A 14,726-nucleotide genomic window follows, 5' to 3' on the forward strand; every position below is an offset into this window, starting at 1 on the left:
TTATCCCTTTTTAATGCACACAGAGCTTCTATGAACGAAAACATGGGAATGGATTTTTGTGGAGGTGGCAGACCCATCTCCTTTAAAAGGGCATCATATTTTAGTTCCAGGGAGGCGGGGGGCAAGTTGAGGCCGCTGCCTCTGGACGCAGGCCTGAGATGGCAATGGAGGCGGGCAGATGGATAGGCCAGAAGGCTAGAATAGTCATCTCTGTTTACTGGGACATTGGCTCAGCTTTAATGATGAACGTCAGGCCCTCAAACTCTCACCCCTTCACTCCCCCATCCACCCCCCTAATGCCTCCTCATTCCCCCTCCATGTCCCTCATATCCTCATGCTCTCTCATTCCCCTCATATATCCCATGACACCTCATACTCCCCATGTATCCTCCATAGCAACTCACCCAGTATCCACAATGGGCAGGCGTCAAGATGTCTCTGAGATGGACATAAAAAAAACTTCTAACAATCTAATCTCATTCAAGCACACCAAACTGAAAAGGCTCTCCTTCAAAAAAAAGTTGCAAAAAAATTAAATCCCTCAAGTGGTCAATCTGTTGTAAAATCAAACATCCATTTCATTAACCTCATCTAAGATAGCTCATCCTTTAACAACTTCTTAAAACTGTCAATCAAAATATCCATATGGTCCACTGCTGAGGTAGTGGTTCCAGACCTTTAGAATCTCAGCCAACATTCATAATGGCCACAGCTGCCATAACAAATCATTATAGCTCGCAGACAATGCAGCCCATTGAAATTGCAAAACAGGTGGTTAGGGTTAGTTTAAGCTACAGCAGATGGCCTGTCAATCAAACCAGTTCAGGAAGTTTTTTTTTCTCTAATTGACAGTTGCTGATTTTATTTTAAAAGACTCTGGGCATTTAAATCACTTCAGATTATACTTGAGGTCCAAATCACTGCATAAAAACACATCTCACTCATAATATAACATTTGACTATTGAAACTGAAAGAACTTCTATATTTCCAAGCCTGTTAATCAAAGAATTCCAGGAGCTGGTGACTGGGTTTTTTTTGATTCTCCACTTGGGACTGGAGTTACCCATGGTTCACATCTCCTCTGAGAAGCCACGAACCACATCTACTTATTGAAGGGGCCCAACGCCATTAAAATTGAAGGGAGGTTTTAAGCTACAGGCAATGGGGCTGACAAGGACAGGGGAGCTGCATTCAGGGCTGTTCGCACTCTTATCCCTTGCCGGCGAAAATTGCCATCAACGGGAATGGACGCGGGAATCCTGGAATTGGGTCCCGCCTGCCATTTTTTAAAGGGGTCCCATGTCATCTCAACTTGGCAAAAATATGGGCCATGGAGTCTGTACACATGTCACTAATGGGTACAGTGCCAAAGGATAAACAATTGCTGGTAACTATGTCAAATTTACATTACATTTTCCTGTCTACTTCAAGAAGTATGAGCTATCGAACATCCCCCTTTAGGCTAAAGCCTGTAGTCACATTTATTTAAAAGTAACATGACACAGAAGGAGAAGATACACAAAGATACAGATACAACCAATACTTAGGAAACAAGAAAGAAAGAAGCAGTCCACATTAATGTATCCTTCCGCCAGTGGAAACAGTTTTGCCTTATTTGCTTTTATCAAATCGAGACACAATTTTGAATACCTCTATTACATTTTCCCTTAACTTTCTTTGTTCTGAGGAAAATAATAAACTTTTCATGACGTATAAAGAATATTTACGAATTTGTCCTGAATTATGGTTAATTAATGCCATAGACATGTACCCATTGGGAACTCAATTGAGACTGGCCAATCTTATTTCAAATGTGGCCTTTACAAACCTATAGAGGGCTTTGGATTCTTAGTCATTGAGTATATTTTTCTTCTTTTTAAAGAATGCTTACAGTGCAGGAGGAGGCCCCTTGGCCTGACATGTTTCCCCCTAACCTTGGAAATATTTCAGGTATATATTTATTACACATTCCAATAATGTTTTGAATAAAATAAACTTTCACAGACATCCTGGTGTGCATCTGAGGGAAATTAACTTGTAGGGCTACGGCTTGGGGGAATGTGACTGATTACGAGTGAGGGAATGGGACTGACCAGTTTGGTCTACAGAGAACATGCCAGGACTGAATGGGCCAAATGACCTCCTTCTGTACTATAATGACTCCATGGGCTGAAATTTTGTGTTGGGGTTGGGGAACGACAGCCGGGATGATTTAGGGGTTGTGAATTCGCCCCCAAGGGGAATAGAATGGATGAATGATATTCACAGTGTGACCTCTTAATTGATGTGCAGTTGCGTTCACCATCCAATTACTGACCCTGGGGACATGAATGGAGGCAAGACTACTAAAGTGCGGCCCGATTTAAACAAATCATGATAGCCATTTCTGTGGATTCTGTTTAAATCAACTTGACCTTCCAAATCTCTTGTTGGAGATGGTCATTGCCTGACACTTGTGTGACGCAAATGTTACTTGCCACATGTCAGCCCAACCCTGGATATTGTCCAAGGTCTTGCTGCATTTGGACATGGACTGCGTCAGTATCTGAGGAGTCGTGAATGGTGCTGAACATTGTGCAATTATCAGCGAACCTCCCCACTTCAGACCTTATGATGGAAGGAAGGTCATTGATGAAGCAACTGAAGATGGTTGGTCCGAGGACACTACCCTAAGGTAGGTTTTTATGGGCCCTATGGTTCTATCAGGATATGCATACAAATTACATGACTAGGAATTGAACACTTACTAATTCTGTACTTTAGATCAGAGGAGACCAATGACAATTTCTTGCATTTACTTTGCTAAAACTGACTCACTTAACCTGATAATAGAGGCCAATTACAGGCTTCTGATTTCTGAGAATGCTGCACAAAATTCTTCACAACTACTTAAGTCTGAGAGGTGCCTATGAGTTAATACTTATCAGGTATAATATGCACATAGTTACATCTTCATTGATTAACATAGCAATAACATGACATTCAGAACAAGAAATATACATTTCTAAGGACTCACACTCTTAGCTGCAGAGAACAGTATCAATCTCCCCAACTATAATAATAATTACTACTACTACTACAACTACAACAACAACAACATTCCTTTTAATTCCCTTAACTTGAATGGTCCCCTGCACCATGGTGCTGTGGTCAGTTTGCACTCTGCAGTCCCTGCTCTTTCCACACAGGCTGCAAGAACCTTAAACCTGTTGGATCAGTGCAACGGCTGAGGCTCCTCCAGTGCTACGTTCTGAATAGTCATACCTGCCTCACATGTAGTACAGCCTCCTATCCCTAACCTCAGACCAAGTTTGAAGTATTTAACCTAAAAGATACGACTGCCTCCTAAAACAAAGAATCCAGGTAACTTTCTCCTCCCTGAAGTATCGCAATATCTAAAGCTTGAACTCCAGCTCATCAACTGTGAGCTGAAATTCCTTGAACTATAGACACTTACTGCAGAAGTAGTTACTGTGGGTCATGATGGTGTGCACCAGCTCCCATGAGACAGCCGCAACACATGCCCTGCCATTCCTACTGCATTTTTTAACTAATTAGGGTTATACAGCACTGCCTTACTTGTCTGATGAATAACCAGAGAAGTAGTAATACCAACATTACCACCAGGAGCAACACTAGCAATAGCAGAGCAGCCTTCTCCTCAGCCAAGTGCTGTTCCATAGCACAGAAAAGCCTTCACAGAGATTCAGCCTGAAGACGACAAGGCTCCCAAGACAGGGTCTACAGGATCAGCTCTCTTATCATGCGTGGGACTAGCGCCTCAGGAGGCTAAGGCTCTCATGTCAGGACACTGCTGACATCAGTAGCCTCCTGGAAGAAAACAGATACTGTCAGTGGCCGTTTATGTGCCTCTCACTACAGGTTCATAAACCCCAACCATCACACACCCCCAACTCAGGTTTCTGCCTCTCCCCGAATTGGTGTGCTCTCTTCTCCTGCAGGAAGCAGAGTTATGAGTGTGAGACATAGGCCAGGATTTTCCAGCCCCGTCGTGGCAGGGCCCACTGCGGGAGATTCGGCAGCCCAGCCAAAAGTCTACCGATTTTCGGTGGGATCAGATGGTCCCTGTGGTGGGCAGGGCCAAAAGTTCCCTCTCATAGCTTTTTTGGATAGGAGGGAAGGATAACATTTGTGGAGATTAACTTTGAGGCATAATTGCAAGTGGGTATAAGATAAGGGGGAGTGAGAGTGCTGGCTGTTCGGATGGAGATGTGAGGTGCCTGAAATGAGAGGAATGAGAAGAGCTGCTTGTTATTCTGAGGAATGTTGCAAGGACAACACTGGAAAAATCAGAGTATGGGATTTGGCTCTTGGAAGTGTTTTCCTACCCTCCTGAATGCCTTGATCCTCTTGGTGTACTATATCCAGGTCAGAGGGCTTACACCTGCTGCAGACTTCCTTGACATCTTCCAGGCATGCTTCTTGTTTGGAAAGGCTAACCTCTTCCACCTATCCATGGGAAAGATCACCTCATTTTAGTCCCTCAGATCTGCAGCAGGGCCATCAAGGAAGAATAGGTCACGTGGGGAGCAGCCTCCTCTGATCTCCTCTCCATTCCTGTGGTTGCTGCAGCCTCAGGAATCCATGTCAAATTGAGCGATTTAACCCCATGCTGGGTTCCCTTTATTGAGAAATCTTTCTGCTGACAGAATCAACGTGTCATCCCACCGGCCCTCTCTGATTGGCCAGGGAACCCAGAGGCAGGCTGCTAATACCATGATTCAGTTAAATAGATATGGCAAAGCTGTTGACATGTTCCCAATCCGCTACAGATCCTGTTGTTTCAGCTGAGACCAACAGTTTAAAATTCTGCCCATTTTGTCTGTCCAGATCCCTCTGTACTGCAGCATTTTGCAGTCTCTCTCCATTTAAATATTCTGCTTTTCTAGTCTTCCTGCCAAAGAGGACAACCTCACATTTTCCTACATTATATCTCATCTGCCAATATTTTTTCCTACTCACTTAACTTATCTATATACATTTGCAGACTAAGATAAAAGCAAAACTCTTCCAAAGAAGAGTCATATTGGACTCGAAATGCTAACTCGGTTTTTCTCTCCCCAGATGCTGCCAGACTTGCTGAGTTTTTCCAGCATTTTCTGTTTTCATTTCAGTTCACCAGGATCCGCAGTGTGTTGCTTTTATGCTTTCGCACCTATCTTTGTAACATCAGTAAATTTGGATACACTACAGTTGGTCCCTTTATGCAAGTCATTAATATAGATCGCAAATAGTTGAGGCCTCAGCACTGATTCCTGCATCACTTCACTAATTACAGTTTGCCGACCTGAAATGACCCACTTATCCTGTCTCACTGTTTCCTGTTAGTTAGCCAATCCTCGATTCATGCTAATAAATCACCCTCAGCTGTGTAACCTTTTATATAGCACCTTATCAAATGCCTTTTGGAAGTCCAAATTTTTCTTTTGTCTGTCACCTCTTATGCAGACCGTGGCTATTTAACTACACATGGAATATTTGCCTTTTGGGGGTTTTGGATTAATTCCAAGTATTTATTTGAGTGTCTGGGTCTGTTGGTTTACCCACTAAACTGTTCAGCCTAGTTTCCTGCAGTCAATTTATCTTTTTGAGGTTTATCTTACTTATCTAAATTTAAAATAACAAGTCCAATTATATTATGGCCACTTGTCCCAAAGTTTTCTCTTATTATCAGATTCTTAACTAATTTTGCTTTGTTATTCATTGCCAAATGTAATTTGGCCTGTTCTTTTCTCAGTTTTAAAACATTTTGATCTAAACCATTATCTAAAATATATTTTAGAAATTTGTTGTCTTTACTGCTTGAGCTGCTTTGTTTCCCACAGTCTATGCGAAAATTAAAATCGCCCATTATAACCACTTTATTTTTGCTACATGCTTCTCTGATCGCCGCACTTATACATTCTCCTTGCCATCTTCCACATCATCACTACAGCACGAGCTAACTTGTACAAGAGACTCGCATCCTTTGTTTTCCCTTATTTCTGCCCATACTGCTTCTATTGTCAGGTCTCCTATGGTAATTGTGCCTTTTATCAATATTGCAACTCTGCCTTGTTTTGCAATTTGACTGTCTTTCCTAAAGATCCCATAACCAGGAGTATTTTTCTCCCAATTACGCTCAGGTTGTGCCATGTGTATTCGAGTAGAGAACTCTTATCTGGGTTACTGTCCCTTCATGCCCTCATCCATATGGCTGTTCTTTGTCTCTCAATTTTTGACTATACGCTTCCAGCCCCTACCTAGTTTAAATCTTTCTGTAGAAGTCCAAAGGAGCTGTTTAAGTCTTTAAAAAAACCTGCTGCCATATATTCAAACTTTCCTTCCAGAGAATTATGAGGAATGGAGAAAATTCACTCCAATGGCAACTAAGAACAGGCTTCAGACGAACAGGACACAAATGAGACAGCGAGCAGCAGCATGGGGAGAATATTATAAATTAATGTATTAAAAATAAAAGCATCTAATATACAAAAATAAATTAGGAAGCACAAAATAAACTTAAGGAGAAAAATGATTAGATGGTGGCCAAAGTGGCACAGACATATCAGCTCAGCAACTGCATGCAATTGCACAATTAGCATTATGATTTTACAAAGGTAAAACAAGTTATATGCGGACACTGGGATTTATAGTGGAAAATAGTTAACATATTGGCCAGAATTTTATGGTGCTGTTGGGACTGGAGAACTGCCTGCCCTCAGATTGGCAGGACATCCTCCCACATGGGGACGTACTCACCGATGACCACAAAATCCTGGTTTCCTGGCCTGGCGGTGGTGGGCTCACCCTTGACTTTTCAGCCAGTGGGTGGGGCCACCACCTCTGTGTAAAATCCCAATAAGTGTGACAAAAATGTAACAAGAAATGAAGCACAGACAGGGTGACTCCAGGTAGAAACTTTTTAAAATATTATGGATATAGATAGATGTAGAATATGCATTCAAGGTTTTAAAAAAAACCTGCTTGCTCCTGAACTTTTTATTATGCGGTCAAATTTTCATTCCGACAAAGCTAATAACTTTTATTTTTCTTTCTGCTGCGGAGGTAAAGATAAATGTTCGAACTGACAGACAATTATGGAGCCTTGATGAAAATAGCTGATCAGTGACTCTTCTGTGCTGACAAATTGAAAACCTTAAGCTCACTATTGCCAGCTTTGACCTGGAGTAAAGTAATTAATTTTCAAATTGATTCTACAGCTGATGAAAATTGCACAAATTCCTGATTAACTTGACAAAACCAAAATAAATGCTTTCCCTGTTCATATTTGTTAATCCATTTTTGGAAGAGTAAACATTCTCAGATCAGCAGTAAACACTTGCAAATAGTTCATTAGCACTTTTTCCAAACATTGCATCACTTGTGATTTTAATGGTAAAGTTAAGGCAGAGGGAAATATAACTCCATATGGCACTGTTTCTGCATATTTTTTCCTTTAACCATACATATAGACCATGAAAAGATGCCATAGGCAATTGTCATGTGTTTATCATGGGAAATTTAAATATCACATCCATAAATCCCACAAAGAAAAGAAAGAGATGAAACCAACATTTTCGTGGGGTTTCAAGCCATTTGGCCCTTCTTGTCTGTGCTGGATTTAGGCTCCTTTCAGAATCTGATTCTGCACAGTCCTATTTTCCTGCATTTGCCTCGATCTAATTTCATTTCCCTGCTAAACAATTTTCCTGCTAGGAACAAAGGAACAGGAGTGGGCTATTTAGCCTCCTCAAGCTTGTACCGATATTCAACAAGATGATAGCTGTTCTGTACCTAACTCGACATACAGGTCTTTGCCCCAAATCCCTTCATACATTTAGATAACAAAAATCTATTAGTCTCAGATCTAACATTTACAATTGCCATTTGCAGAAGAGAATTCAAAACTTTACCACCCTTTGTGTAGAACTGTTTCCTAATTTCACCCTGAAAGGTATGGCTCTATTTTTAGACTATGCCCCCCTTATCTTGGACTCCAGAACCAGCAAAACAGTTTCTCCATATTTACAACAACAAACTATATTTATTTGGCACCTCTAAAATAATAAAATGCCCCAAGACACTTCATAGGAGAGTTATAAAGCAAAATTAGGCATCGAGCCTCATAAGCCAATATTACAGCAGATGGTCAAAAGCTTGGTCAAAGAGGTAGGTTTAAGCAGCTTCTTAAAGGAAGAAAGAGAGATAAAGAGTCAGAGAGATTTAGAGAGGGATTTCCAGAACTTCGGGCCTAGGCAAGTGAGGGCATGGCTACCAACAGCGGAACAATATAAAATTGGGGAAGCTCAAAAATCCAGAATTAGATGAGTGAAAATTTCTCCAAGGGTTGTGGGGCTGAAGGAGAATACAGAGATTGGGAGGGACAAGGCTATGGAAGGATTTGACAGTAAGGATGAGAATTTTAAAATCAAGGAATTGCTTGATTGGGAGCCAATATATGTCAGTGAATACAGGGTTGATGGATGAACAGGACTTGGTGTGAGTATGTTGCTAAGTTATCAGGCTGCTTATCGGACATTCAGTGCTGGATGAGCAGAAATTTCTCCATTATTGGGATGACTGAAGCCATTGTTTTCTATCCTTGTTCCAAAATTTGCTTCTTAGCTACTGACTCCCCCTCCCTGGCAACAGTTTGATATTAAGCCAGCCTGTTTGCAACTTTGGCGTCAAATTTGATTCTGAGATTAGCTTTCAACCTCACTAACACCACCCATTTCCAACTCTGTAACATCACCTGACTTGGCCCCTGTCACAGTTCATATGCTGCTGTAACCCTCATTCGTGCCTTCATTACCTCCAGACTTGAATATTTCAATGCACTCCTGGCTGGTCTCCCACATTCTACTTTCTGTAAACTTGAGGATATCCAAAACTACTGCCCATTTCAAAACTTGGAGCAAGTCTCATTCCTCTCCCACTTGTCTGCTTGCAATTAAATCTAGTCCCCTTATCTCTATAATCTCCTCCGGCCCCACAACCCTGAGATATCTGTGCTCTTCTAATCTCTTGAGTATCCCTGATTATAATTGCTCCACCATTGGTAGCCATGCATTCAGTTGCCTAGGCCTCAACCTCTGGAACACCAACCCTACACCTCTCTGCCTCCCTTTCCTTTTTTAAGTCACTTCTTAAAATCTGCCTCTTTGACCAAAATAGGAGGAGGAGGCCATTCAGCACATTGAGCCTGCTCCATGATTCAAACTGATCATGGCTGATCATCTACCTCTATGCCATTTTTCTCCACTATCCCCAATTCCCTTGATGTCATTGAGCTTCCACAGCCCTCTGGTTAGAAAATTCCAAAAATTAACCACCCTCTGAGTAAAGAAATTTCTCCTCATCATAATCTTAAATGGCCTATCCCTTATCCTGAAATTATGTCCCCTGGTTCTAGATTCACCAACCAGGGAAAACATCCTATCTACATCTACCCGATCACATTATATAAGAATTTTGTAAGTTTCTCAACGATCACCTCTCATTCTTCAAAATTCTAGAGAATACAGGCCCAGAAATGAGATTCTGAGAATAGCTCATGAAATTCCAATTGGGGTGGGGGTGGGCACATTCAGGAATTAGAAAAACGCAGCTGAAAATACAAAAACATTTTTATTGGTCTGAATTGCATAGAGATGTAGTTAAATTCTGTAGAACATGTCACACACATCAGGTAATAGGGAAATCACAAGCAGTGATTAAACCAGCACCTTTAATTCCAAATCACGCATTTGAAGAACTTTTCATCAGGGTCATGATCGATTCTTAGGACCCCTCCCTAAGACTAAAAGTGGAAATCAGACAAAAATGGGTATGTCTACAAGGTTTCCTGAAGCAATACCTTTGAGAAATAATACAACAAAGAGAATTGTGGAAGAGTTGACTAAATTTTTTTAACAAGATATGGTTTACCAAAAGAAATACAATCAGATCAGGGTTCAAATTTCTTGTCACAGCTGTGTAAAGAAGTAATGAACAGTTTGGGGATAAAATAGCTGAACTCAACAGCTTACCATCCTGAGTCACAAGGGGTGTTGGAAAGATGGCATCAAACTTTAAAAACTATGATGAGGGCTTATTGTCAGGACTATCCACAGGATTGGGATAGGGGATGGGAATTCCATTCTTGTTATTTGCTATTAGAGATGCTGCGAATGCATCCACTGGATTTAGTCCTTTTGAATTAGTCTATGATCATGAGGTAAGGGGACCAGTGAAATTGATTTATGAGAAATTGGTGGGTTAAGATTCAGAAGCTACTCTCCTAAATTATGTATCAAACTTCAGAGAAAGATTGGATAGAGCGTGTGAGTTAGCTAGGGACATTTAAAGGTATCACAGCAAGTGATGAAAGTGAAGGCAGATAGGAAAGCCACAGCTCATAGTTTTGATGCTGGGGGAAAGGTGTTAGTTCTGTTACTAGTAGTGGGGGACTTGTTAAAGGTAAGGTTTAGGGGCCTTACAGGGTTGAAAAGAAATTGAGTGAAGCAAATTATTTAATAAATACTCCAGATAGAAGAAGGAAGCAAAGGATATGTCATGTAAGGATAATCCAGGAAATTACAGGCCAGTGGATAATCCAGGAAATTACAGGCCGGTGAGCCTTATGTCAGTGGTAGGGAAATTATTGGAGAAGATTCTTCGTGACAGGATTTACTACCATTTGGAAACAAATGGGCGTATTAGTGAGAGGCAGCATGGTTTTGTGAAGGGGAGGTCGTGTCTCACTAACTTGATTGAGTTTTTCGAGGAAAAGACAAAGATGATCGACGATGGAAGGGCAGTGGATGTTATATACATGGATTTCAGTAAGGCCTTTGACAAGGTCCCTCATGGCAGACTGGTACAGAAGGTAAAGTCGCACAGGATCAGAGGTGAGCTGGCAAGATGGATACAGAATTGGCTTGGCCATAGAAGACAGAGGGTATCTGTGGAAGGGTGCTTTTCTGAATGGAGAGCTGTGACTAGTGGAGTTCTGCAGGGATTAGTGCTGGGACCTTTGCTGTTTGTAGTATATAAGTGATTTGGAGGAAAATGTAACTGGGCTAATTAGTAAGTTTGCAGATGACACTAAGGTTGGAGGACTTGCAGATAGTGAAGAGGATTGTCAAAGGATACAACGGGATATAGATCGGTTGGAGACTTGGGCGGAGAAATGGCAGATGGAGTTTAATCCAGACAAATGCGAGGTAATGCATTTTGGAAGGTCTAATACAGGCAGGAATTATACAATAAATGGCCGAATCCTAAGTGCATTGACGGGCAGAGGGATCTGGGTGTACAGGTCCACAGGTCACTGAAAGTGGCAACGCAGGTGGATAAGGTAGTCAGGAAGGCATATGCCATGCTTGCCTTCATTGGTAGGGGTATTGAGTATAAAAGCTGGGAAGTCATGCTGCAGCTGTATAGAACCTTGGTTAGGCCACACTTGGAATATTGCGTGCAATTCTGGTCGCCACATTACCAGAAGGATATGGAGGCGTTGGAGAGGGTGCAGAGGAGGTTTACCAGGATGCTGCCTGGTCTGGAGGTTATTTGCTGTGAGGAGAGGTTGGAGAAACCCGGATTGTTCTCACTACAGTGACGGAGATTGAGGGGTGACTTGATAGAAGTTTACAAAATTATGAGTGGCATGGACAGAGTAGATAGTCAGAAGCTTTTTCCCAGGGTGGAAGAGTCAATTACTAGGGGACATAGATTTAAGCTGAGAGGAGAAAACTATAGAGGAGAAATGCGGGGCAAGATTTTTATGCAGAGGGTAGTGAGTGACCGGAATTTGCTGTCAGAGGAGGTGGTGGAAGCAGGTACGATAGTGGTGTTTAAGAGGCAGCTTGACAAATACATGAATAGGATGGGAATAGAGGGATATGGACCCCGGAAGTGCAAAATGTTTTAGTTTGACATGCAATATGATCGGTGCAGGCTTGGAGGGCTGAAGGGCCTGTTCCTGTGCTGTACTTTTCTTTGTTCTTTGTAAATAATCAAATTAGATAATGAGGGGGTACTTGAAGATTTGAATGTAATATTGAGTTACTTTCCAGACAAGCGTCAAAGTGATTTGGAGAAGCTATTGCAGTTACACAAAGCTATTTGTGGGAATAAGCTGGGGAGGACAAATTTAGCTACACATGATGTGAGTATAGAAGTTTCATCTTCATTAAAGCAACATCCTTATAGATTAAATCCAGCAAAGTTATCACAAGTACAGAAAAGAATTGAATTCATGATTCAAAGTGACATCATTGAGCCTAGTTGCAGTAACTGGATTTCAGCTATTGTGATGGTACCGAAACCGGATGGAACACAAAGACTGTGTATGGACTATTGAAAGGTGAATGCAGTGACGGATTCATATTCTACACCACGGTTGGAAGATTACATTGAGAAAGTGAGCCAATCAAAGTTTATCACAAAGGTTGACTTGCTGAGAGGATATTGCCAAGTACAATTATCAGAGAGAGCAAAGGGTATAGTGGCTTTTGTGACGCCAGATGGATTACATCAGTTTAAAGTCATGCCACTTGGTATGAAAAATGCACCTGCGACATTTCAAAGGCTGACAAACAAAGTAATTGCAGGACTCAGCAATTATGCTGCTTATATTGACGACTTGGTAGTTTTTAGTCAAATGTGGGAGGAGCATTTACAATATCTGGAAGAATTATTTAGTCGACTACAAGGAAGTAATTTGGTGATGAACTTGGCTAAAGGGTGAATTTGCAAAAGCGCAAGTTACATATCTAGGCCATCCATTGTACATGGTAAGATGACTTCGAGAGATGTGATAGTCAAAACTATCATAGATTTCCCGTGCCTACAGCAAAACGAGAAGTTTTGAGATTTCTGGGTATGAGTGGGTTTGACTGGAAATTTGTACTAAACTTTATCAGTGTGGTTGCTCCACTGACTGAACTATTAAAAAAGAACAAGAAGTTTCAATGGATACTGGAGAGCCAGAAGGCATTTGACAGTTTCTAAACTGTATTGACTACAACATCGGTTTTGGCAATACCCAATTATGCCAAGCAATTTAAGTTGGCCATTGACGCAAGTGATATGGGCATTGGGGCTGTACTGTTGCACGAAGATGAAACTGGAACTGTGAAACCAATAGGGTATTTTTCACGGAAGTTGAATGTACAACAGAGAAGATATTCAACGATCAAAAAGGAGACTCTGGGTTTGGTGAGATTTACGTTGCAAACAATTCTCCAGAAGCAACTGTTTATACAGATCACAATCTTGAAAGTTTCTGGAAAATTTTGAGACCAAAATGCAAGGATATTCAGGTGGAGATTATTACTGCAACCATTTAATCTACAGATTATACATGTATTTGGACAAGAAAATCTAATTGTAGATATATTGTCAAGAGTTTAAGCCTCAAAGGGAAAATTGGACATTTAAAACCTGGACACTGGACTGGAATGATTTCTGTTGATAGCAAGAATTTGTATATTTTGTTATGTTAATGCATACATCGGGTAATGTAATAACGTGAGTATATAGATAAGTACAGGAGGTAGTGTAAAATGGGTTAAGAAAATGAAACTGCCTTTTTAAATTATGGCGGCTCATTTTCCCATATGGAGGGAGATGTCACGAAAGTATAATAATTCTCATAATGTTATTGTGATTTATTGCAAAAGTAGGGCTGTTGCTAGCAACAGGGGGCCAGAGAGGCAGGTCGCTCCCACAGACACACACACACAAGAAGAGCAACAGCAGTTTTGATTTGGAGGCTGTGGAGCTCAGTTGGTTTTTGAAAGTTGCTGCCAGAAGAGACTGGAGCATAGGGGACAGATAGCCAGTCCCAAGCTAAAGAAAAATCTCCAAACTCCAGGGGAGTGGTAGAGGGGAAAGTCCAAAGCAGACTTTCTAGTCAAAGGAAGGACAGGAACCTGGAAAAGGTCCTGCTAAGTGAAGTTAAGAGTGAGACACAGAGAGAAAGGCTCCAAGCTTCAGATTTAAAGAGACAAAAGCTGCAGAATGCAGGTTTAAAGCGAGAACAGCTTGCAAGAGGCAAGAAGGTCCAAAGAGACAACTGAAGGTCTGTAACTCTTTGCTATGGGCATGTGAAGCAGTGGTACTGTTGACGGCTGAGTTGATGAGAGAGTGTGTGTGGGAGACAACTTGAATGTATGCGGTGACCCAGGGGAGTGGAACATTTGAAGGAGAGTTCAAATCCCTGGAGGTGAACCCTTGCGGAAGGCGTCTGAGAGAAAGCGTCTGCTTGGGAGAAGATTCCAAGGCAAGTTCTTGGAATCCGGAGATTGGAAAGCCTCATGTGACAAATGGAGTTCAGTGAGACTGGTTGGCTCACGGTGTGACAAGCATCTGGCGGGTGAGTTAAGGAGAGATCCATAGCATCTGGCTGAGGTGGCATCTGTCACTTGGTTTCCGAGTATGGTGTGTCTGACCACAGGGTGCTATAGATTTACATGGACTGTGTATTTATGTGAACATTAGAGTATAAGATAGCTTTTATAACTTGTGTTATCTTTACAATGCTGCATATATCTGCAAAGGTATAATTGTGGGTGAAGGAATATTGTAACATAGTTCATCCTTTCTTGTTGAATAAAACTTTTTTTGTAAAAAAAAGCTCATTAGCTGAGTCCAATGTTTCTGTTCAGTAGCTACTCTCCACATACCTAAACAAACAAATAAGAGTTAGGATCTGAAAGCTGGGTTCCACTCTGGG

The 14,726-nt window shown here is 41.4% G+C and overlaps 1 protein-coding gene across 3 annotated transcripts in view; it reads right to left on the reverse strand.

Moving 5' to 3' along the window:
* slc10a7 (solute carrier family 10 member 7) overlaps positions 1–14,726 on the reverse strand; it is a 320,006-nt gene that overhangs the window by 94,348 nt on the left and 210,932 nt on the right. The gene's annotated exons all lie outside the window — the stretch shown is intronic.

This window comes from Carcharodon carcharias, chromosome 1, assembly GCF_017639515.1.
Source record: "Carcharodon carcharias isolate sCarCar2 chromosome 1, sCarCar2.pri, whole genome shotgun sequence".
In the NCBI taxonomy this organism is placed as follows: domain Eukaryota; kingdom Metazoa; phylum Chordata; class Chondrichthyes; order Lamniformes; family Lamnidae; genus Carcharodon; species Carcharodon carcharias.